The sequence below is a fragment of the Cimex lectularius genome, unplaced genomic scaffold, assembly GCF_000648675.2.
Source record: "Cimex lectularius strain Harlan isolate CLEC.00 unplaced genomic scaffold, Clec_2.1 scaffold23, whole genome shotgun sequence".
NCBI lineage: Eukaryota > Metazoa > Arthropoda > Insecta > Hemiptera > Cimicidae > Cimex > Cimex lectularius.
In genome coordinates this window covers 2,052,014-2,076,945 of record NW_019392690.1, presented here as the reverse complement: position 1 = coordinate 2,076,945, position 24,932 = coordinate 2,052,014, and the positions used below count along the sequence as shown (strand labels likewise).

General features: G+C 34.4%; 1 pseudogene; it reads left to right on the top strand.

Annotated features, from left to right (window-relative positions):
* Positions 1-17,658: 17,658 nt before the first annotated feature.
* LOC112126583 lies at positions 17,659-17,770 on the top strand (annotated as a pseudogene).
* Positions 17,771-24,932: the final 7,162 nt, after the last annotated feature.

Genomic DNA, 24,932 nt, shown 5'->3' with positions numbered 1-24,932 from the left:
ATAAACATCTTTCAATTAATTATTCTTTCTGTGTATGGTATTGGTTGAGATAAAAAAAGTCACTGTCACGAGCAGGATTCGAACCCACAACCTTCGGGTAAATACGGCGCTGCTCTACCACGTGAGCTATCGTGACTTCGATCCGATCGGACACTAACTCGTCATATCAACCTCAATTGATGAATTTTCCCTCCTTTTTGCCATTTTTCATATCTTATAGTATCATCGTTAATTAATTAAAAGAGACACATAATTCTTAATATTTATTCAATTACTGCTAACGTACAAACTAATGCCACCAACGGTAATACATGGTGAAAGAGACCTTAGGCAACGAGATTTTTCTTTCCTGTTCGCTTCAGAGGTTCTCGTCTCTGTAGACACATCGTCTTTGTTAAAATTGTATCCCAATTAATTTAATATAAGTTTTTTTTAAAGGTTGTATAAATGTTATCACTTTGTCATAAAGGGTCGTAATAATTGCCCTTCGTCGGATTTTATGCTTCTACTAACTTCTATTGACGTCAGTGAAATTATTTTGAACATTCAGGTGTATTGTATTGTACTTTGATGATTAATGAAATGACAGGGTTTAAAATAAACTTTTTGAACCGTAAATTGTTCATATACGTGGAAGTAAACATTTTCATTACTGGAGTATTTTTTCGAAAAAGTTTTTGGACATAAATTAATGCGTTCACATTACTGCTACTGGTTTAGTTAAATTCAGTATATTTGATTAATTCATGTATAATAAATGCCTGTAAACAAAAAGTAAAGATTTTGACAAATTCATTAGCTTTGACCTGACAGAAAGGTCGAAAATCTTTCTTTGGATATAACCAAGGTTTTGTTACGTTAAAACAAATATTAATCTAAAATTGTTTTTATGAGTCTTCTCATCGTGCTTTCCGTCTTATTTCACAAAGCATGTATACAGAACATACGCATCTTTCAATTAATTATTCTTTCTATGTAAGGTCTTGGTTGAGATAAAAAAGTGAGATTTTTGAGAGATGAGTAACATTTGTACCCCTGATGCATTACAAAACAGAGTATCCCGCTCGTGGCACTAACGTTTTCATTTCAACCAAAACCTTACATAAAAAGATCAATTAATTGAAAATGATAGTAAGATTTACCTCTGTTTTGTAATGCATCAGGGGTACAAATCTTACCAGACTGCCTACATGAAATCGGTCTGAGTAGATTTTTTGACTTTATTAATTAAAAAACAAACTTATTACAAAAATACAATACGCATATAACAAAGTAATAAATCATTTGGAAAAATATTTTATGGGCTAAGGCGGGTTTCGAACTCAAAACCTCTAGCGTGACAAGTACTAGTCGGACGGTCGCAATCTCATTAACAGAGAGCCCAAAGAGGTGAACTTTTGCAATCTTGGTCTTACAGTGGAATTACATAAAATTTTATGTCTATCTGGACCACGGAATTATTTATTATGACGTGTGATAAATACTAAAGCTTTATGCGCTATATCATTAATTTTAATAATGTGTGATTGGAAGTTTAAGTTGTTACATTTGATAGGCAATTTTTGTTTTAATGAAAATAACAATAGAATATTTTTCGGAATATACATGAATATTTCTAGTTGAACACCATTAATTAAATTTTTCTAAGAAATTTTAAAGTTGAAAACAGTCAGGAACAGAATTAATTTTTGAGAATTTTTTAAATTAATGCCAAAAGTATAAAAGGAAAATATTCAGAAATATCGGTAATATAGATGTTCAATAGAAAAGGGATCTCTTGAAGTACTCCCAAAGTTGATAATAAATATGTGACATTATCGATTTTAATTGTACTTCCTAAAAAGGAATTGGTTTTTATAACAACAAGTTTTTTTTAGGATATGTCAGTATTTACTTACGGTGTTAGTATATGTAATTAAATCTAACCTAAATATATATTGAGAATTATATAACATTTATCGTTTTTGTATTTAATCAGGTTGTACATTTAAATTCTCAATTCATTACTATAGTATGATTATAATATATAAGAATAAACAAATTTGATGCGAATGAAATGAGTAATCCTTTACGACGCGATGAAATTTTCATAATACACTTCTGGGAAAACAGTCCAATGTAATTAACACGTATATAATTTGATCACTTTGGATATTAAATGACACTGATGTTCACGAAATGAAATTATTAAATAAAATATCTCATTTTTAAACCAATTTAATAAACAATCTGTTGCTTCGAAGCAGTAAATTATTTATGGAAAACATCAATAAATGCAACTCGAAATGTTTGAATAGTGAACAAGTAACAATCACTGAACAATCAAAATGATCATAAAATAAAGGGAGGTAAAACAAATCTCGTGCTGTTTAATTAGGAAATAAACCATAATAATCTTTACTAATGATTATTCAGAAATCGTGAGATGCGGTCTGGTGTGATGTAGGTTTCAGAAAAACATTTTCTTTATCCTGCCGACGTTTCGAGCATTACTGAGATCATCTTCAGGGCCTGGGATTTATAAACATTGTTTAAATTTAAAAATTACATGTAGGATGTGGAAAAAAGTGAATTTATACAACACAAAAAAATTTTTATATTCAATCAAAGTATTTCTACTGAATATTGAATATAAAAAATACATTTTTTGCATTGTATAAATTCACTTTTTTCACATCCTACATGTATTTGTTAAATTTAAACAACGTTTGTAAATCCCAGGCCCTGAAGATGATTTCAATAAAGATCGAAACGTTGGCACGACAAAGAAAATGTTTTTCGAAACCTACATCACACCAGACCGTATCTCATGATTTCTGAATAATCATCGACTAATGGTCACTAATCACCACACAAATCTTTACTAATGATGAATATTTAGGTAGAAGAAATTAGGTATTCCGTGGTATTGAATTTTTATATTCCATCCCATATATATTAATTTAAAGATTATTATAATATTAATGTTTACTATATGTAAGAATAATATGTATTAATAAACATAATAATGCTATTTTAAAAATAGTACCCTCGTTAAAANTTTTTACTTAATGGAGCAATAATAATTACAAAAACGGTAGGTGCGTCCTTGGCCGCTCAACCTCCGGTCAGGGCCGCTGGATTAGATCCCGACATACTTCCAGATAGATTTTTTTTTTTTTTCATAAACACCGTTACCCCGAGGGTTCATATAACCTAAGATGAAATACCCTTGTAAAACAATTTTAAAAAACCACATGACGCCTAAGAAATATTCACTTGTTCGATCACATTAACTGTTCACGTTCAATGGAAAGAGAAGTAAAAACTAACCTATGTACATATTTAACTAATTAAGCATACACGATTAAAGTATTAGTATTGTTTATTTTGTACTTTTTGTCCCTTTGTTTTTGTATCGTCTGTAGTTTTCGTAACAATTTCTCATTTTGCAATAATTGGTGGTCTTTTCCTGCTGCAATTTATATGACTTGTTGGGTCAGCATTTTTTCTCTCTTGCTGTTAGCCTACTAGCGAAAACAGATTTCCTCTGAATTTAAAACGACGAGGAATCTGACGTGGTTGTAAGTGGCGAGATTATGCGGATCGTATAGAATAAAAGGACATAGGACTCGTTGACCAACTATTTAGTTTGACATCTGGATCTTTTGTTATCCCTGTTCTAGACACTCATTTTTCCAGATCCGACAAGAGAAAAGGACATTTTTTCTAAATGTATTTCAAACTGGGAAATAAATTCTGAATGAAGCGATGAAGTTCGCTCGTCAAGCGGAAGGTCGAAAGTTGCTGATGGGAAGAAAGTGATTTATGAATGATCCGTGTTATGGGGTCCGTTTTTGATTAGAGTAGAAAGAAATTACAATCTTACTTTAGTGGTCTGACTTTTACGTCGTGGCTTTTTGATTAGCATTTTCTTCAAGATTGTTTAATTAAAAAATTATAGAGAAATAAACAAATTGACAATGGTATCCCATTTCAAAACAATAAACAAGAACAATATTAATTAAATTATATTGCAAATTTGAGAGATTTGTGCTTAGTTAAAAAACTGAAACTGTATGAGGCAACGAAGAACATGAGAGGACAAAGCAAAAATTTAAAAATTTATTGAGAATTAAGTTAACTTCCGAAGACGTACACACTCTGAAACAAAATAATTCTGTTGAAATAATAATAATAATTATTATTGTTATTTGAGGCTCTTATTTGCAAACCTTTTAGGAGCAGTTTTTTGCCTTTTCTAAAAAATTCCTTTTCCTAAAGTAGACGTGTTTTTGATTGTTGGTGAAAATAGACAGACTCAGTTCTCTTTCAGATCTTTAATCTGGTAGAGTTCAAAAAATTAGGAATCGGGAAAGAGGGAGAGAGAGATAGCGAGAGAGAGAGAGAGAGAGAGAGAGAGAGAGAGAGAGAGCGTTATCTGTATGATCTTATTCTCTCTCTCTCCTCTCTCTCTCTCTCTCTCTCTCTCTCTCGCTCTCTCTCTCTCCCTCTCTCCCCCTCTCTCTCTCGCTCTCTCTTTCCCGATTTCTCTTGCACGCACACGAATTAGAGAGTGAATGAGGGAGAGAGAGAATTATATTAGAAGAATTATATTACAGAGATTGAAAAAATGAATCATCCTAGACGAAAACCGGTTTGACTGAATTGGTGGAAGTATAAAAATCTTAAATGGAAACAATAAAGTTGTTATGCAGGTCGACGAGGAAGCAATTTTAAGTCCTTACAAGTATGCTACAATTACCTTTGTCGACGTTAAAACGTTTTCTACTAAGTAAAAATATTAGATGAGCGAAAAAAAGGTTAGGTTTAAGAGATTAGTTACGAAATGTAACTTACGTAATTTGCATTTTGAGATCGTGAACGCAATTAAGTTAAATTATTCATGTGGTATAATATTTTAAACGAGATTTGGTGAAAATGTGATTTTTTGTCTTATTTCCTTTTAAAATGAATAGGTAAATAGCGAAATGGTATATTTCTAGGCTTAAAAAAAGTAAATTATTAACCGAGTGACGTTCTGACATTCATGTTGGGTGTAATTTTTTTCATATTTGTCGAATGTTTTAAGTGCATATTATACGACATATTTCATCATTTTTACTTCATATAAATCCTCGCTCTGATAAAAGAGAGAATTGGAAACAATACTTCTTTAATACAGCCCGCACGACAGACGAGTGATGCGTAAGTGTAGAAACTTGGCGCCGCGCAAGTATGGCCGAAGCTTAACTTCGCTATTTTTACCTACTTCTATTTGTCTTAAAAAATTATTCTTTAAACTTTTTTTATAACGATTTCTGCAAATTTTACTGTGTATAAATTTCCTTATAGCAAAGCAAGTTTTAGAACGAGTAACCTGCCATTTTAGCCACTGAAGTTTTAATAAATATCCATTACATTACTAATTACCAAATGATTGCGGTATTAATTTTTTCAATAGACTTTTATTAATAATTAGATTAATTTTTGTTTTAGAATTATTGGAAAGAATTTTTCATATTATTTTAACTGTAATTTTAATGAACTCAGTTCATTTAATAATAATAAATCTTTATTAGGTACATTACATAAATTTACAACAAAAAATAATATATTGATAGATCCCTGTCTGCTGTCAAATAAACAAAGCTTGTACTAGACAGCAGGAGTTTTTGGAGATCCTCAGAGAAATAAACGGAATATATATGTACGAAGGCAAAATGGAAAACTAACAAATAAACCAACATAATACAGAATAAACGTTTAGTACGAAAAAAACAAACAAATTGGTTGTTAGTTTTAAAATATCTTAACCACAATTGAAAATTTTTGAAATTATAAACTTTTTGCCTTTTTTAATTTCTGAAATTTTGAATAATGATCATCTCTTTATAAAAAAACGATGTGATAGATGCGATGAAAAATTATAACATTGCGTAGACTTTACATTGTAAAAATATGAGTTAGCCAATGAATTGTGTCTTGTACACACACACACACACACACACACACACACACACACACACACACACACACACACACACACACACACACAAATATGAACGTTTAAGAAAGATTTGATATATATTCATTACATTCACTAGTTTCGTGGATCGCTTGACCAATTAATATCTTATAATTAATTAAGGTTTTCAGTTGAGATAAAAACATCAATGGCACGATCGGGATTCGAGCCCACGACTTCGGCTAGATACGCCGTTGCTCTACCACTTGAGCTATCGTGACTTCGATTAACTTCAAAAATTCAAAAGGTGTGGCTGAGATGGGAGGTTGGTGTCCGAGTGGATCGAGGTCACAATAGCTCAAGTGGTAGAGCAGCGGCGTATCAATCCGAAGATAGAGGGTTCGAATCCCGCTCGTGCCATTGACTTTTTTTATCTCAACTGAAAACCTTAATTAATTGTAATATATTCATTATTTTAAATTCACTGTGTACTTTTTTCTATTATATCTGTACGGTTTTCGTAACATAATTTTAAAAAGTGAGTTTATAGTTACTTCCAGAGTCTTAGTGTACCATTAGTAGTATCGCTCCAGGAAACAATACCACAGGCTGTTATCGATAGTGGTAGAGAAAAATATGTTGCCCTTAACAGTTCAATTTTCAGAAAGTTGCGTAAAATTCTAAATTTATAAAAGAGCTTTCTCAGACGGGAATCCAAAGAATCAATATGTAAATTAAATCTCAAATTTGAGTCCAATATCACACCAAGATATTGAACGCTGTAAGTAAAAGGAATAGGCAAGCAAGAACACACATCATTATCATCACAACCATTAAAAGCAAATTTTAAATTATTAGTATTTATTTTTTTGTGTGAAAAGTGTAATTCATTACTTTTCTTGTGTTTAAAGGAAAAAAGCTTGAGTTTAACCAACAATTAATAATTTTCATATCATTATTTATAGTTTTAGTTAAATTAGTTAAATGATCAGCTTAGAAAGTGATACAAGTTTCATCTGCATAACAAAATATTTTTCCAGTGAATTTAAGTTTCAAAAAATAATTAATATATAAAAGAAACTAAATTGGGCTTAAGACTGTACTTTGTGGTACTCGCGATTCAACGCGTAAAGAAGAACTATAAACTGTTCCAATTTATTATTCCAACTGTTCCAATTCATTTTCTATATTTCAATAAAATTGCCGTAATCGTAATTTCCATAAATAAACATTTAAAATTTTCTTCCAAAGATTAATACATAATGCAGTGGCTGTTAGTTAATGATTATTTGGGGAACGGTCTGGTGTGATGTAGGTTTTAAAAAAACATTTTCTTTATCGTGCCAACGTTTCGATCTTTATTGAAATCATCTTCAGGGCTCAAAGTGTTTGTTTTTCGTGTAGATGTGATTTGGGCACTGTCAACACGACACACAAGAATGACCCTTCTATTCAGAAAAAAAACACTTTGAGCTAGGGGCGTCGTGGCCCCAACGGTTTAGGCGTTGACACGGCTTTCATCACTGTAAAGGTCCTGGGTTCGAATCCAGCGGCCCTGCATTCGAGCTTTCATACTTACAAATGTTTTTTTTTCTCCAAAAACATCGGCACCTCGAGGGTTGATATAACCTCTGCTGTTGCGAACCCTCGTTAAAAAAATAAAAAATAATACATGTTATAAAAGATGTCACACAGCAGAGAGGGGAAATTTCCTTTAAAAATAATAATCACTATACTACTAATTGCAAATGATGGGTATTGGAAAAGTGTATAGATTTTTTTTCCATTTTTTTCGGCACCTCGAAAGTCGATGGAAGACACGTTGGAACGACGGGATTCTAAGGGAAGTTTTTATAGAAAGGATTGATAAGAGCAAAATGTCATATTTTGTATTCGCCTCCCAGCTTTGATCCAATCAATCAAGCCCGTTCATCGTGAGTCGGAACGGGATCTTGATTCCATTTTATATCAGATGATCCCTCGTCTTTTTGCAAGTGGCGTAGAACCAGATCAGATTATGACCCAGTCCATACTCGCTTTGGATCAGGCAACGGATTTCGAAATGGCTAATCAGCAGAGCACCCAGCAGAAATGGCTCTTTCATTTTGACATATACCCTGTTCACAACTTGCTTTCGGAGTTTTTCACAAGGAGTAAAAATTAATAGTATGTATATTCATGCTAAATGAACTTCTCTTTGAGAAACTAACAACTTCACCAAAATACGGATCTGTCTTGAATTTCGTTTTTAGAAATAGTTTTTTTTCTAAACTTTCTTGTCGCTCCTCACGACTTCAACAAAGAAAGAAATTAATTTAATATCCTTTAAATTTAGCCGATTGTTCATCAGAATGTCTCTCTGGCAGATGGCGTTATAACATTTACAATTGTCCAATTTTACCAACCGTCAAAAATTTTCAAATGTTCGCCACCACTGTGTCACTCCAAATACTCTAATATCATAAAAAGATCGACACACGTCCGTTCACGGCGAATGTCAATAGCAAAGTCCAGTAAATGAAATATAATTTTAAGGAAAAATGAACAATTATATTTGATAGTTTGTTATCTACAATTGAATATATTAAATTTTAAATATATGATACAATACAGTGTGGAAGACATTTTATCTCAATGTGGAAGACACCAAAATATTATTTTCACATAATTATTCTTTTTATTATGTTCTTGATTGAGATAAAAAGTCAGTGACTCGAGTGGGATTCGAACCCACGACCTTCGGCTAAATGTGCCGCTGCTCTACCACTTTAGCTATCATGACTTTGTGGTAGAGCAGCGGCGTATTTAGCCGAAGATCGTGGGTTCGAATCCCTCTCATGACAATGACATTTTTATCTCAACCAAGAACTTACATAAAAAAGAATAATTAATTGAAAGAAGGAACTTGGTCAATTGACCACTAAAACGTAAATGGATTATTATTTTCACATTTTGGTCTTCAGGTGGGAAATTAATTCCTGAATTTTTTTCTTAGTCTTGTATCTGTTTTGTTTTGTTCAAGAGCCTTTGCATTCTAATTAGTTTTATAATTTTTTCTTAATTAAAACGTAATTACTGGGTTTGCATTGAATGCAAATAAAATAATCATTTTGAGCAATGGTCGTTCTGTAATCCCCCTTCATTCCTTCTCAGTTTGTTTTTTGGCTAAAAGAAAATGTCTTTGTTGTTATGATAATGTCATACAGTAAAAGAAGTTCGCCGGTATTCTTCAGTGCAAGACGAAAGAAATGAGAATTAAGGATTTTCTTTTTCTATTATACTTTGCTTCATTAAGGGAAGAGACCTCCACCTGTTTGGATGCTAATGCATCTGGATTTGTTTGGTGAACCGATTTAAAAACAAAAAATCTCACGGAGGATTTCCAACGGTTTAATCCGCACTTTAATACCCGGTACACTCTAGAGTTGCCTACGTGAGAAGAGTCTTCTAGATCTGTTTACATATAAATTTTTGTTTTAACTAATTTGAAATGTTCCGAAAACAAAACTTTAGTAGAATGAAACAGAACTAATATTCTACTTTTTTTTGTATCTGTAAAAATCAAATCTCAACCTGATGTTTATTGTTAAACATTTCCGAGTGTCTTACTGGTCATCTCTTCTTCTTCTACTTAATAGTTCTTAGAAGAGAAAAATAATACTTCCTCTCCACATATTATTACTTCGTCCTTAATCCCTTACCAGTTCTTACTTTCGTATCTCCACCCTAGCCTGGAACCATAGCATAGAAAATCAAAGTCAACGAAAAAATCCTCCAGTCGTGCTCAGAATTAATTTACTCGTGGCAAAAAGCATGTTACTTAAAATGGTGAATTGGAACCCACATACGCTCGGGTAGAATGAGTAGACTGAAAATAGAGGTACAAAGGAATTCAAACAGCCTTTCTAAACTGATGTATAGCACTTCTTGCTGCAGTCCAAAGTTCTCCGTACAATAGTAAGTTCAACTTTATATATTAGGAAAATCATCAAACACACCGACCGAACATCATTTTCAGTGTGTGTTTTTAGGGTGTTTAATGATCGTTACTTAATAGCGTTTCCAAAAAATCATCATTTTTTAGACCTTGCTAAATCTTAGTACGTGTAGGTTTTCAATGTTTTTAATAAGTACGCACTTCACGTTGTAAACGATTTATTTGTTTATACGTTACACGTTTTACAACAGCCAAAGCACTTCTAACTGCCACTTACTTTTTGTCGCCACGTGCTCTTGAGCAGTGTTGCCCCACATACTTCAAATTCCATCGTAATTATTGTCACTTTCATGTAGCCAAAGTCACTTTACATTTGCTGTTTGTCTTATAGCTGGAGTTCTTCCACCGTGTATATACAATTCCCCTATAACCTGTACACTACTTACCTTGTCCATCACTCCACTACCATAACCTTTGTAATAACCGATCTTATGATTCTTATGAACTTGGTTCTGTCATACCTTCCGTCTTGTCAGACACCGCCTTTTTTGCCTGGATTCATGGCATCGTACATCGGTCTTCCTCAACTAAATGTGTTAGTTAGTACTCCTTAGTACCAGACATACGATTAAAAGGAAAAAATTGACTAAAATTTGTTGAGTATGTACAGAGGTTCAAAATGTTTAAACGGCCGTCAATCCCAAAAGATCTTATACTGTATTACTTACAATCTTTCGGATCTATGCCTTAGAATATTATAGGACAGCAAAGCACTATATCATATATTGTATTCTGTCCTTCTAATCTAACATAAGCTTCAGCCATACGTCGTGGGAACAAACGAATGGAGCAAATATTGGTGAATAAAAATTACCCCTTACATATTATAATTCTATAACTAAGACCGTTTGAGTCTACTATCTTTGGTTCTTCTTCACGACTAGACGGGAGTTAAACATACGCTTTGGTCTGCCCTACAAATTTCTGGCATGAAAGCCTAACATCTGTACAAAAACGAACTTACAATCCACCAAACCTACTTACTAGAACTAGAATCAATTTGGACGCATGAAAAAACCTCTGAGATTCTTCTAAGAATACAAAATCTTCCTCCATCCATTTCATTTAGTGAGTGGTTTTGATCCTATCCTCAAAAGGAACGGTTTTTCCAATCTCTAGTGTTGATAGTGACGTGGGATTTGAACTAAGAGCTTTGACATGGGTTCGAAGGGTTTTTGACTGCAGCGAATGGATTTTTTGGAGGTTGGAATGCTCGGTTGAACTCTACACTTCATTTCTATATTTGCTGTAGTGACGATATGTAGAGGCGTTTATTTTGCATTCTTTTGTCGATGTAAAGCCCCAATCAGCGGATGAGATTGGTTGTGGGGAGTGGAACATAGTTGTAATTGGTTGAATGAGTGAGTCATTGTTATTTACCAAAACTTTTCTCGATATCCGCCATTTCTTGAACATCCCTAACCATCCCTTTCTTGAACATTCTTTAAAACAGAGGGACGGTCCTGGAGGTTTCTAAAGGCCAATTCTGGGTCTGGGTTGCTGAAATGAAGGCGGTGTAAACCCTACACTTTAAAGATTTATTATTTAAATATTCGACACTAATTCCTTAATAAATAATCTACCTTGTCTCATAACCTTTATCTCTCTCCTTGACGACTGAGAAGTCCGTGGTCCTATCTCATCTACGAACAATATAAATATTTAAAGTATAAAGACACAATAAAAGTCGGCGGCACTGAACAATGTTAGTAAAATTTACGATATTATTTACTAATGTACAATGAAAACGTTCCAATGGATGATGGATGGTACAAGATGACGGCGAAAGACAAATTTGTAGGGGGAAAAATATATCCTGGGAATTGTCCGTTTACTGTGATCCATCACCTGCACCTCTATTGTCTATAGCAAATGGTTAAGAGATGGATTTGTGGATCCCATTATGTCCGTTTTTTGGGGGTTTATTGAAAAGGTAAAAAATGGATTATTAGACCGGGATAGCTGGGCGATATTTCTCTCTCTCTCTCTCTCTCTCTCTCTCTCTCTCTCTCTCTCTCTCTCCATCTGTACCAGAAAAAATTAAGAAAGCCTCCAATATAGAAGAAATGAAACAAATTATTCACACGGTTCCACATTCAGCTTAATTTTTTTACATTATTGTTCATAATTATAATGATTTATAATCATTCTCTCATTCTCTCTCTCTCCCTCTGAACGCTATCGTCGTTCGTCGAACTATGTTAATTTTGATGTATTTGGTGGCAGAATTAATCAAAGCACAACGTATCGCACCGGTGGACAATTTGCAAGAGCGGGTTCACACTACCAGAAAGGCCCGCATAATGTATCAGCAGAATACATTGAGAGTATTGTATAAAAACACGCATAAAAAAAATTATCGGCAGACCTTTATCATCCTTGGAGGAAATACTTACCAGAAGTAAGACCCCAAAATGGCTCATTGTGGGGAATAGTCAAACTCTTTAAACTGAAAAAAGATAGTACAAATGTCAGTGTAATCCACAAAAACAAGCCGTGCATCACTGACGATGAAGAAGAGAATGGGAGAGTATTTCAAGTCTGTTACCATCTCAGTACTGGCCAAGGACTATGTAGATAGACTTGTTGCACAAAAAATCCCTAGTCTCATGAACATGAGTGTCGACCGTCATGAATATAAACTGGCCACTCCAAAAGAAGTTTATGAAATCATTCACTCCAGACGAATGTCTCCATGGCTTGACCAAATCCGAAACGTAATTCTGAAAAATCCTCCCAGAAAAGTACTGCTCCTTTTTCCAACCGCTTCAATGCCATGCACTTATTAAATTATTTCCTGGAGTGCTGGAAAATTTTTAAAGTTATTTACATTAAAAAACTGACAAACCTCCTGAACTTCCTTCAAGCTACAGGGCAATAAGCCTTCTTTGATAAAAATGGAATCCCATATATCAACACAGCTTCAAATAATGGAAGAACAATTTGGTTTCCTCCCTAGGCTCAGTACAGTAGCTCAGCTGGCTCGTGTTTCAACATACAGAATGTTTTCACTGCAGAAAACACCCGGGTTTTGTTCGGTTGGATTTAGAAAAGGCCTTTGACCGCTTGGCTGATGGTAGAATAGATTTTTCCTAACTATTTACAATCATAACTCTATCTTATTTATAGAACAGGGTTTTTCTAGTTCCCCATAACAATTCGCTGTCAGCCCCTTTTAACATTTTGCAGGATTGCCCCAGGGGTCGATGTTGGGTCCCTCACACATTTTTCGATTTTCATAAACGCCGGGCACGTGCTCAGAGACTGCCATTTAGCATTTTATGCAACTGATATCGCACTGTTCGGTTCTTTTAGGAGGATGAGTGGTATTGGACGAGTAATGCGCTAGCGCGTCCAATAGATATTGAAGATCAGGGTACAGAAAACCATCTGCGTACTCAAAAAGCAGGCCCATAATCTTCCACAAAATAACTGTGGAAGGAATTCATTTTGAGTGGATCAAAAAAATCTGTTACCTGAGAGTTGTAATGGATTCGAAACTAAACTTCAGCGACCATATTAAAAATATTGCTGGAAAAAGCAAAGCTGCCGTCAGAATCCTTTTTCCGCAACCGAGGAGGGATCGGGCACGAGAGTAAACAATAAACTCTTGGTGGACAACATGGTTGTTAAACATATGTTTCTGTATGCCTGTCCCTCTTGGACTTGGATCTTTAACGTCCGCACCTATTCGGCCTTCTCGGACGTTTTGATTCTCAAGATGAGAGCTGACGCAACTTCGCATACGACAGAAGTGTGTTACTGCCGCAGCATTGGTTTAGAGGCAGCTCAGCCCCGAGGGGCCAAGACAACCTCGCTCTCCGCTTGCCCATTCCGATTGGTCGGGTCCGCATTAAGCATCGAACCGTATGCCGCGCGCAAAGGGCTTGCTAAGCCGAAATACATCAACCTGGTCTCCCGCGCTCTCCCTGGGTAGAGAAGGCCACTCTACCCCCCCAGAGTAGTGGGGCTTCCCTAGCGTAGAAACTACCGGATCCGCTCCGGCCTCTGTTTTGTTTAAAATGGAACTGCTAACCATCCGCCTACGGTAAAAGCCTCCAATCGAGCTCAGCCTACACCTACGTGCAAAGCATACTCGAGCAGGAGCAACCGATTCACTACCCGTTCCCATCCGCCCCTACTCACGCATTCGAGGGACTTTTCAGCATAATCATAGCGTCCTCAACGCTTATACGCTGCCGTCCGATCCGCCGTATCCAGTGAGGCCGGGTGTATAACGATGGCCATGCGCAAGTTTCGTGCGAAGGTAGAAGACAGATAGAAGACATCCTTTTCTCGTAGTATACGCCAGGTGTCTCACCACGGCCAACTACGGTCCATTCCCATTGTAACAGGGGCTGAACGTTGGAAAATTTCTGTTTCCCCGTTGTACAGATGGTTATGCACCCTCCCCCGTTTATGCAAACAGGATCTGGTGCCCTAACCCTCGTGTCCCTCTGAGGTTGTCAAGCTCTCAGGGCTACACCATTATTTTGCGCCCGGACACCCGGTCCCTTGTAGCCAAGGGTTGGGAGGGCTCACAGGAAACAATGAAGGAACCTGGAGTGAGAAAGGGAAAGGGATGCATGCGACGACAGCTAAATTCTTAAAGTTTTTAGATAAGAGTCCTAATCACATGCTGTTCTATGGGTTCTTGTGGCGAAACTCAAAACACTAATGCCTGCCGAAAAGGATTAGTTAGTATTTTCGTCGTTTCGTTTTTGTGTAGATTTATTTTTTATTTATAATAATTTATTTATTTATATATTTATTTTTGCATATGCGCACTTATTTATAACGTTGTATATAAACACTTTTATCTTTTTATAGTTTAGTTACATTTCTGAGCATATGGGTTTTTTGTGTGAATAATTTTCCCCATCAATCTCTGACATTTTTGGTTTAAATCTACTATCCTGCCAAAGGATATTATAGAGCTTTCTCTGTTAAAATAGTTGTTTTTCTCAGTTGTCCAATGTAAATTGTTTTTGCAATAATAAAATTTATCTAACTTTATCATCCTAACTATATTTTTTTCTTACCACATAAATAAACTAATATTTTTTCTCTATTCAATGGAGTGATAAATGATAAACTTTGGAAAACAGCTGAACAAAATATCGGTGACAAAACTGCTTAAATTATATCGTTTGCAATGAAAAGATACAGTAGTCTTGAATTTTTATTTCGAAATAGTGTTTGTTGGGCTTTCAGCAAAGCGAATATCATTGAGTGAAACAATAGTAGGTTCTGGATAAAACCCAATTCTTCTTAATTGACTGGAGCTAATTGTTTTCTTTAACAGCTCGGATGTTTTACTCGGATCCCGAGGTGGCCGCGTCGACTCACTCCGTGAGAAACGCCAGATTAACCATTGCCTTCCTTACGGGCCGTCGAACTATTTCGAGACGCTTTTGGGAGAATCTAAAGGGGTCTTAGAGGCCCGTTGCCTCTAATCCCGGACTAATTGGGATACACGGATTAGGTCTTTAGTCCTAAAGTTTATGTTACATATATAGAATGTCAGTTTTAATAAAGTTCTACAGATATGAGACTATTGGGAAGGGATGGTTAGGGGTAGAAAGGACCGTTCAAGTACCGAGCAAATGCATTGTTCCACAAAAAAAAGTGGCTTCCTTGAATTTTTTAAAAAATTGAGCGTATTGATATCTCCAATATTGAACCTATTTATTGGACAGAACTCGAGTCACAAAGGTTGGAACAGTTTATAGTTCTTCTTTACGCGTTTAATCTGGAATACCACAAGGTACAGTCTTAGGCCCAATTTTGTTTCTTCTATATATTAATGATTTTTTTGAAAATTAAATTCTTTGGAAAAATATTTAGTTAAGCAGATGATATTTGCATCATGTTCTCAGATGATAATTTAATTAATTTAACTAAAACTATAAATAATGATATGAAAATTATTAATTTTTGGTTAAACTCAAGCCTTTTTCTTTTAAACACAAAAAAGTAATGTATTGCAATTTTCATTAAAAAAATAAATACTAATAATTTAAACTTTTCTTTTCATACTTGTGATAATAATGATGTGTGTTCTTGCTTGCTTACCCCTTTTACTTACAGTTTTCAATATCTTGGTGTGATATTGGACTCAGATTTGAGATTTAATTTACATATTGATTCTTTGGATTCCCGTCCGAGAAAGCTCTTTATAAATTTAGAATTGTACGCAATATTTATTATTATTATTATCTCTATTTTTTAATTAGATGCTTGGTTTGTCCATTGATAACATGAGGCCTCACAGGGCAGACAATTCATTTTTTATATTACGTTTAAGCAAATTTTGGTTTTCTTTTGAAAATATGTTGTAAATATACATATTTGTACTTAGTCCTTGCCGGGTGCATTTAAATAGTATAACTAATTTGTGTGGTCAGATATGAGTTATATATTTTATCATTTTTATCAGCTTCGCTGTTAAATATGTCAATGGTACTTACAGTAAATAAATAATCATATATGATTGCTGACATTTTATTGTATTAATCTGCCGTTAGAAACGTCTTAGAAACATAGAGAGGCTTTACGATGTTTTTGGCTTTATGTTTAATTGTTCGAACCAAAATCACTTGTATATCCAGTTTGTAGATCGCATAATCAAAGGCAGTTAGAAAAATTTCATGAATCGCTTTACACGCTTTAGATTAATATATATTAATCTCTACGTTGACTAAAAATCCTACAATACGATTAATGAGGAAATGGCACCAAGGGCTTCTTTGTGAAATTAGTGGTTCTAATGAACAAAGACTAAAAGTATCTAAAACGAAGAATCTTCATAAAATATTTTATGTTTTTGCGTAGAACCGTAGTTAATTATCAATAGTTTTGTAATGACATGAAACTCTCATAACAAAAATTAGATATTTCAAATTCAAATTTTGTCTGAAATAGAAAAATTCATTTACGTTACTGATTTGTTCAATATATTAAATGAAAAGTGAGATTGTTTAGCTACACTGATAAATTGATAAATTAAAAATAAAAAGAAACGTATAAGTATGAAAGAGTTTTATGAAATCCAGAATAAATAAATACGAGGTGGTTCGTGATAATATGGGGTCAAAATACTCAGTGGAACTTTGTAAAGTAATAAGTTAGATTCTTTTATGCTCGTTCAAAACTGCAGTCCTCGGCTATGTAAATATATAAGTTTGAACAGAAAAGTTAGCTGAAAACAACTTGGCTTCGATTATTTTTCAAAAGTCTAACGGCATCACTTTTATCCCGTCTGAGGGGGGGGTGAGTTTATAGAGATAGTAAAAAACTAAATTAGGGGATGGCAGTTTGAAACGCAGGTCGGTTCGGTTTAAATTGCAAATCTTGTTGATGAAAGGGCGTGTTTGTCCCATGAATTTTGCAGTCGCCGAATTGTACGTTATGACGACCGCTTTCCGACCCTCACAATGTTTATTCAATCTGCACCAGCATCGGCGTCACCATGGAAACGCAAATTGTGTCAGCGACGTTTTTCAAGCGATGACTAATTTTTAAAAGTATTAGACCGGGCTTAATAATTTGTCTTTTTTGGTGGGGGTGGGGGAGGAAATTGGCAAGTTTTCATTATGTGGTCGGGCAGTTTGATTCAATCTTTCATGTAAAGAACGCCGATTTAACGACGATTTTAATATTCAATATGAATAGCTAATGTGGTATGGTTATACCCTTCTCCAGCAAGCAATACCTAGAATCTATGCCTTTTGGCTAAGATCAGATTGTAGTATCTGTTCTTATCGGCTTCATTTCTGGTATGAAGGAGACCGAGGTTGCCGAGTGGTTAGTGCGTCCGACTCGTATTTGCCTCGCTAGCGGTCCTGGGTTCGAAACCCGGCAGACCCCATGGTGTTTTAATTGATTATGGTATGAAGGTATTATAAAGCGGTTTGAACCCCCGACCGCTAAAGGCATTCTTCGGCCACTTTTTCTGCCAGATGATATCTTCCCACTGTCTTCCATATATGATCCCATTATCATGGATTTCTGTACACTCACGTCAAACTTGCTTTAGAGCTCATCCCTCTCATCACCGAACTACTGCATTCAATCATTTCAGTCCGTCTTTTTCGACGGGATTTCCATGAATTTAATACCCAGTGTGGTGTTGTGTATGTATATGATTTTATAAGTTGACGTTCTTGTGTAGTCTTATGTCATTTTCTTTAGACGCAGGATTGCCTTTTTTAAAAAAAATATCTACGATATTTTCCATTTTTCCTTTCCAGCTGTTCATGCTAATTAGAAATATAATGTGAGAACCGAAATTTAATTTTAAACATACAGAAATTCCAAATTATAGTTTGGAAGAACGAAAAAAGGTGGTTCTTCAAGGTAAAAAGTCTGTACTGCGTAAGCTACCACAAGAATTCGCAACTTTATTACATCCGTGAAGATAAAATTGAAAATACCACCTGTGCTTTGATTTTTTATTAACAATCTGTAGATAATAATCACCAGTGACAGGATTCCACTGGATAGGCACTCTTCCGGGTCTGGTGGTATGTAAAATATTTACGAAATATTTCAAACCTACTTCATTAAGAATTTTTTCAATCTGCCAGTTGACGGTACTATATCTTATATGTGCAGAAATCTAAGTTGCACTCTACAGCTACAATTTTATGTGTCTGAGTCGACCCATGAAATTCATTGGCAAAGTCTTGATGTACCTGACTGATGTTGTAATAAGCAAAGATATATCTTGTTAAAAACCAATATCCTTTCCTTCTACTTAATAGAGGGAATTATTATTAATTCAAGCTTTGTTTTGAAACAGGGAAACTTAATTTTTAAAAAATTGATTTATAAATTTTATGTAAGGTGTGGTTGAGGGAGAGGTTGGGGTTTGAATAGTTGGCAAAAAAGTGGGAAATTTAAAAACGTTATAGGCTGTTGATGTTTCGGGGATTTACTAAATAGTTCAAAAGTACTTCATTAAGAATATTTTCAATCTGCCAATTGATAGTACATTATCTTATATGTGTAGAAATCGCAGTTACCCAACGGCAGTAAGTCCTTCTAGGTGATTAAGTTTTTTTTTAAATTTATAAAGATTAAAAATATTAAAATTTGATTAGTTGCAAAACCTCAATAGCCCGTAATTATTAAAATTGTTTTAGTAAAATTATATATGTGTTACATACAGTGACTTATGTAATTGTATTTAGTTTAGCTTTTTGACTATATTTTATTAGGTTTCGTGGTCCGCTTGACCAAATAAATTCTTTCAAATTAATTAAGGATTATAGTTGAGATAACAAGGCATTGGCACGAGCGGGATTCGAACTCACGATCTTCGGCTAGATACGCCGCTGCTCTACCACTTGAGCTATCGTAACTTCGATCCACTCTGACATTAACTTCCCATCTCAACCCCACCTTTTGAATTGTCCCTTCTTTTTGGCCATTTTTCAAATGTCGTGTAATCTATTTGATTCTTGAGAGCTTTAGTGAAGTATACTTCATTTTGCTTAATACATTTTATTAGGTTTCATGGTCCGCTGGACCAAATACGTTCTTTTCAATTAATTAAGGTTTTTTGTTGAAATAAAAAAGAATTTTTTTTCTATAACTATGACAACCGTCGTAGAAACAGCTTTATCAGGTTCCTCTTGAATTTGTTTCAATTAATTTTTTTTTGAATGCTTCGACTGACTTGATATCGTGTTAGTACTCGAGAATGAAATTAATAAAGCGCAAAGTACAATGGAATTTTTTCGTGGGAAGCCAATTTTACGGGTTAAAGAAAACGATTCAGAGGGAGCAGTTAACGAGGATAGTAATTTTATTTCCAAGCTAATAAGAAATGAGTCAAAGCTTTTTTCCACACGTCGAGCCTCGAAGTTTAATAGGAAAGTTCACCCTGAAAACAGTCTTTGTAAAAAAAAATCCGAAAAAAGAAAAAACAGGGTGATAAATACTCGAAGTCGAGACTCCGTTTGATCAAATTAATGTTAAATTTTATTTTTAAGAAATCGTTTGTTGAAAGTAATAGACAATAAGAGTTAAAATCTGAAAGTGAACTACTGTTATGAACTGGAGATCGCTAGAGGGATGATGTTTAGCACTGTCATAGCTATATTTCCCTGGGACAAAAGTTTTTTAAGTTAAAGCGGGCTCGGTTCTGACTTGTGTAATCCAATTCAAAAAAAGAAAAAAAAAGTGTCATTCCAACAAAATAAATTTCTCGCGGGCCTTACAAATCATTCTCGCGGCGTGGCCCAATTTATTAGTTTAGGCTTCTTTCATCCAATTTCTATGGATAAAAGTAAAATACATGGACACCTTTTTGAGCCACTTTGCAATAACTTAGTTATTTTTTTAGTAGAATTGGAATAATGTAATTTTAAAAATTAAAAAAATGGGCGGGAATAATTAAAGTGTAATAATATTGATTGAAATTAATATGATTCTTTATTAACATAAATTAATACAGAAAATTAAAAAATATACTGCTGATCTACCTGTAAAACCAAATACCATTATCACAACCTATGCGGACGACGATTCTGTCCTCTAATTCGAACCCTACCCAAGCTACCTCAAGGACAACTTGAGCTTATCGAAGACTGGTGATCAAAGTGGAGGAGAAGACTGAATGAAGAAAAACGTACTTGAAAAACAGTCTTGCCCTCCACTGTAATCAACAATGAAGTCACACCGACTTTAGTGGAAGTGAAATACTTAGACTTTCCTTAGACAGTAGACGGACCTCGAATCCCTACAAAGACAACAACTTAACAGTGGGTTTGGACAGTTACAAAGACTTTTAAGATGGAATTATGTTTGGACAGTCAAAACTCAACTAACTCTACACATTCCTGCCTCTTCTGGACATACTGTCGCCAGGACAAAATACTTCCGGATGACACATGGAGGCAAAAGGAAGTAATGGTCAAACAGGTGTTATTTGATTTACTTGAGGAGTGCGGGACACACATGAGTTACATGGCTTAAAAACCTGATATCTAGGACGGAATTACAAAATTACATAGAAAATGCCAACAAAATGTTTACTGAACACATTGTTCAGTAAATTTCTTTACAAGGACCCGAAATTTTCATTGAACCTACTATCAAAAACCCTACGGACTTATTTTACGACCCAATATTTTCTTCACCATAAGCACTCATTCAGCCCGTTTTTATCTTGAACTATTATGAACTTTAAAATCGATAAATTTTTTATTTCCTTTCGTCATTTACTTTCCACCTCGACCTTAGAATTCTCAGGTGAGTCAATTTTTATTTATTATTATTTTATTTGTACCGACTTCCTCTCCAAGCAAGTACTTAAAACTGTACCTACATAGCAGTCTGACGTGGAATCTACACAAGACTTAATAGCCAGCAACTTAACAGAGGATTTGGACAACTACTAAGACCAAAATCTGACTTGACCGTCAAAGCTAAACTAAGCTTATACTGGGACCACTTTGGACATACGGCGTGGAACTGTCGGGTTCTGCCAATCCATCCAGCATCCAGATCATCCAATTCTTCCAAGTCCTCAGACAAATTGTCAAAGCGCCTTACTACTTCGCTAACCTCAGTATCCACGACGCGCTCAACATGCGTTTTGTCAACGAGTTAATCTGTTCCCGATTACAAAAGTTTTATACCAACCTCTCGATCCGTCCTAACCCTACTGCTCGAGCCTTCTCTAATCATTCCCATCCCGAGAACCTGCCACCTTTAATGGACGACGGCCTCGAGACCTTGCTCTTTGTCATCCCTCCGGCAGCATTGGCTGATTTCTCATGGCTTAGTCCTCCGGACTCATGGCATTGGTGTTAGTAGTGTTGATATATGAAAAAATGTTTATTGATCACATTTGTAACAAGTACTAATTATAGTTGAGTGACAACATTCATTGGCATGATATATGTCTTCTGGGTGTAGCGCTGGCATTAGTGTCAGTGCTGTGTCCGCGTAAATTTTTTTTTTTGAAATCACATTTTTAATAACAAAATTGTAAGGGGTACAAATAAAAGAACTAAAAAAATTCGAATGAATCAATAAAGGCTGTATTGTAATGTAAAAATGCCCATGTTCCTTTTCATTAGGACATTAATTATTATGTCAGATGAAATCGTTTTATTTTCATCTATCATTTCCATTTAACTTGTAACAAAATCACATGTACTTTTCTTCGACCTCACAGAGCGACTAATTAAACTAAATCTTTATTTTCTAACAGTGAAACTTAATTTTTAAAACATTCATTTACCATTTTTGTACAAAGTGTGGTTGAGAGAGAGGTTGTGCTTTGAATATTTGCCAAAAAAGGGGGAAATTTGAAAAAAGTTGTAAATTGTAGATGATTTGGTGTTTCGGGGACCGTAGTCACGATTGCTCAAGCGGTTAGAGCACCTTGGTAAAAATCGATCGCGGGTTCGAGCCCCACTCGTGATACTGATTTTTCTTTCTACCAGACTCTACATAAAAGTTATAAATCAATTTAAACAATTACTACATCGGTTAACTAGGACCAACTCAAACATATAGAATTTTTTTTGTCGATAGGCCGTTTTGTTCCCAACCGGAACGGAACGATATTCATGCGAATGCAAGCCTAATGGCATCGGGAAAACTTTGTCACTTTTCATAAGATGTTATGTGGGACGAGACGGTGTTGGAAACTTGGTCACATCCCTCGGGGTTTGCTCGCCAAATCGCACATTGCTTTGGGAAGTTGGGCCATACAGGAGAAGCAATCCGGAACATCGTTTTACCTTCTTCAACAGGTTATTCAATTTAAAATTTTGAAAACATTTGTCTCATGAATTTTGCCACAGGGCTTTATTTGTATAGACAAAAATGGTGTATTCGCAAACGGTGTGTTCGGTATTAAAATATTTGTGTGGGTTTTCTCTCACGTTAGATCGAAACGAACTTTTCAGTGCATCTTTGTCTCTCATATTTGTTTTAGCCAGTTGAAACAAAATAGAATAAAATTGGAAATTATTGCGAACAAAGAAAGGTTCATTTAGTTTGTACTGGAATTTCATAAACGTTTTATTGACAGTTTCAAACTTCACCTGATTGCTGTAAGCCCAACCATTTTTGGTAAATAATTATGATCAAAATCGTACGTTCTTTGTTTTCTCTGCTACTAAACAAATGTCGTTGTAATTTCCAACCTTTTCGCTTTGAAAATCTGTCGCAAATAAAGAACCTTCTTAGAAAGTAAGTAATAGACGATTAAAGTTTTTCGAAATATTTTTCATTACACATTTACTATTTTTATATATTCAAAAAGTTAAGTTTAAAAAATAATCTATTTGTTTTTTAAATATTACATCCATTCGATGAAAATACCAAAGCGGTCCTACTTTGGCAGTCAACCTGGCAAAAAGTTAATAGGAATTTTAGTCAAATGACAAAGGAAAGCTAATAAAGTGGCACATTACTAGTTGGTATTAATTGCCAAAAGGGGACGATCTAGTTGGTGGATCGTGGATTTGCACCATACTTTTTTTTGGTGATTCTACACTCCAAAATATCGGCTATCCGCTACTTCTGTGAATAGGAGTGGTTTCGCCAAATTTAAAATAGTTGAAATGTTCCGTTTTTTTAATATTAGTATTTCGCCTTTCTAATTGCTTAAATCAACTAGGAAAATATATCATTTTATAGCAATTTTTTTGTATATTGCAATAAAAATACAGAAAAACGCTGTTTTAAAAAGTTTATCAATAACCCCAAAAAAAATCTATGACTTTCCTAGAGCAAGCTCTAACATCATTTTTCTCAAAACCTAGGAAATCGATTTTCACGGTTCATAATTCATTTTAAAGAAATAGTCATTGCATTTTATTTAAACAACATTACAATTGGGTTATTATTTCCATGAGAGAAAAAACTAATTTAATTTCTGACAAATAATTTTATTTTGTGTATTTTCTTACGGAGATTTTTTATATATTTTAATGATAAATACGTAGTTAAAAGCTACGTGCTTCTTCTATAAATTGGTCTATTTGACCTTAAAATCCTTTTAGCCGTTTTTGAATTATAGCCGTTTCAATCAGATATTCGCTAACGACTTCTCAAAAATTGGAACAATTTTAGGAATCAAAAAATGAATATCAATATTCAAACAAAAATCTATATTTAAGATTCTCTAGTGGTGCTAAAACGAAATGTTATATTAATTTCGCGAAAAAATTATATGACCTATTTGGTTGTTGGACCTAAATAAAAAACATTTGGTTTTTTAAATTGTTTAGGTTGTTGGTACACTTTGGTAGCTTTTACTATATTTTTATTGGAATCTATATAAAAACTGCTGTTAAATGGTGTATTGACATAGTTGATTTAAGCAAATAAATATACTAAAAAACGGAAAATTTCAATGTTGAAATTTTTTTTGGTAAAACCCAGGGCCTGTTCACATGAAGTGACGAATACGTGTCTCATATTTTGGAGTGTAGAATCACCAATAAGTTTGGTCCAAATCCGTGACCCCAGTTCGTCCCCTTGTAGGACATTTTACAAAAATTTAAACTGTTTTTTAATAAATGCGCATCTCCTGTCGGTATCCTGTGTTCCACTTAAAAATTCATAATTCTTTGCACCTGATCGAACTTCAAAATTCGGACAACCATTGAAAAACTGAATGTCGTTCTTTCATCCTATAAAAAGCTTACTTTTTATCACTGTAAGTAAGAATATAAGCAAGGCCTCAACGAAAAGTTATCATATGGTCAGAATTTAGTTTCCCTACCATGATTGGTGCTTCTAAAACCCTCTAAAGTTTCAAGTGGATAAGTAGTAGTGGTTTCAAACATCATAATTTTTGAAGCCAAATAGGAAGCATTGGAAGTGTGCCTTGTATTAAGCATAAAACGTTACATAAACGAAAAAGTAGGTAGGTACATACCACGAGTAAAGTAGGCAAAAAAATATAATTTTTACCAAAACCATTTTATGTTCGCGTGAACATACATAACAACTAAA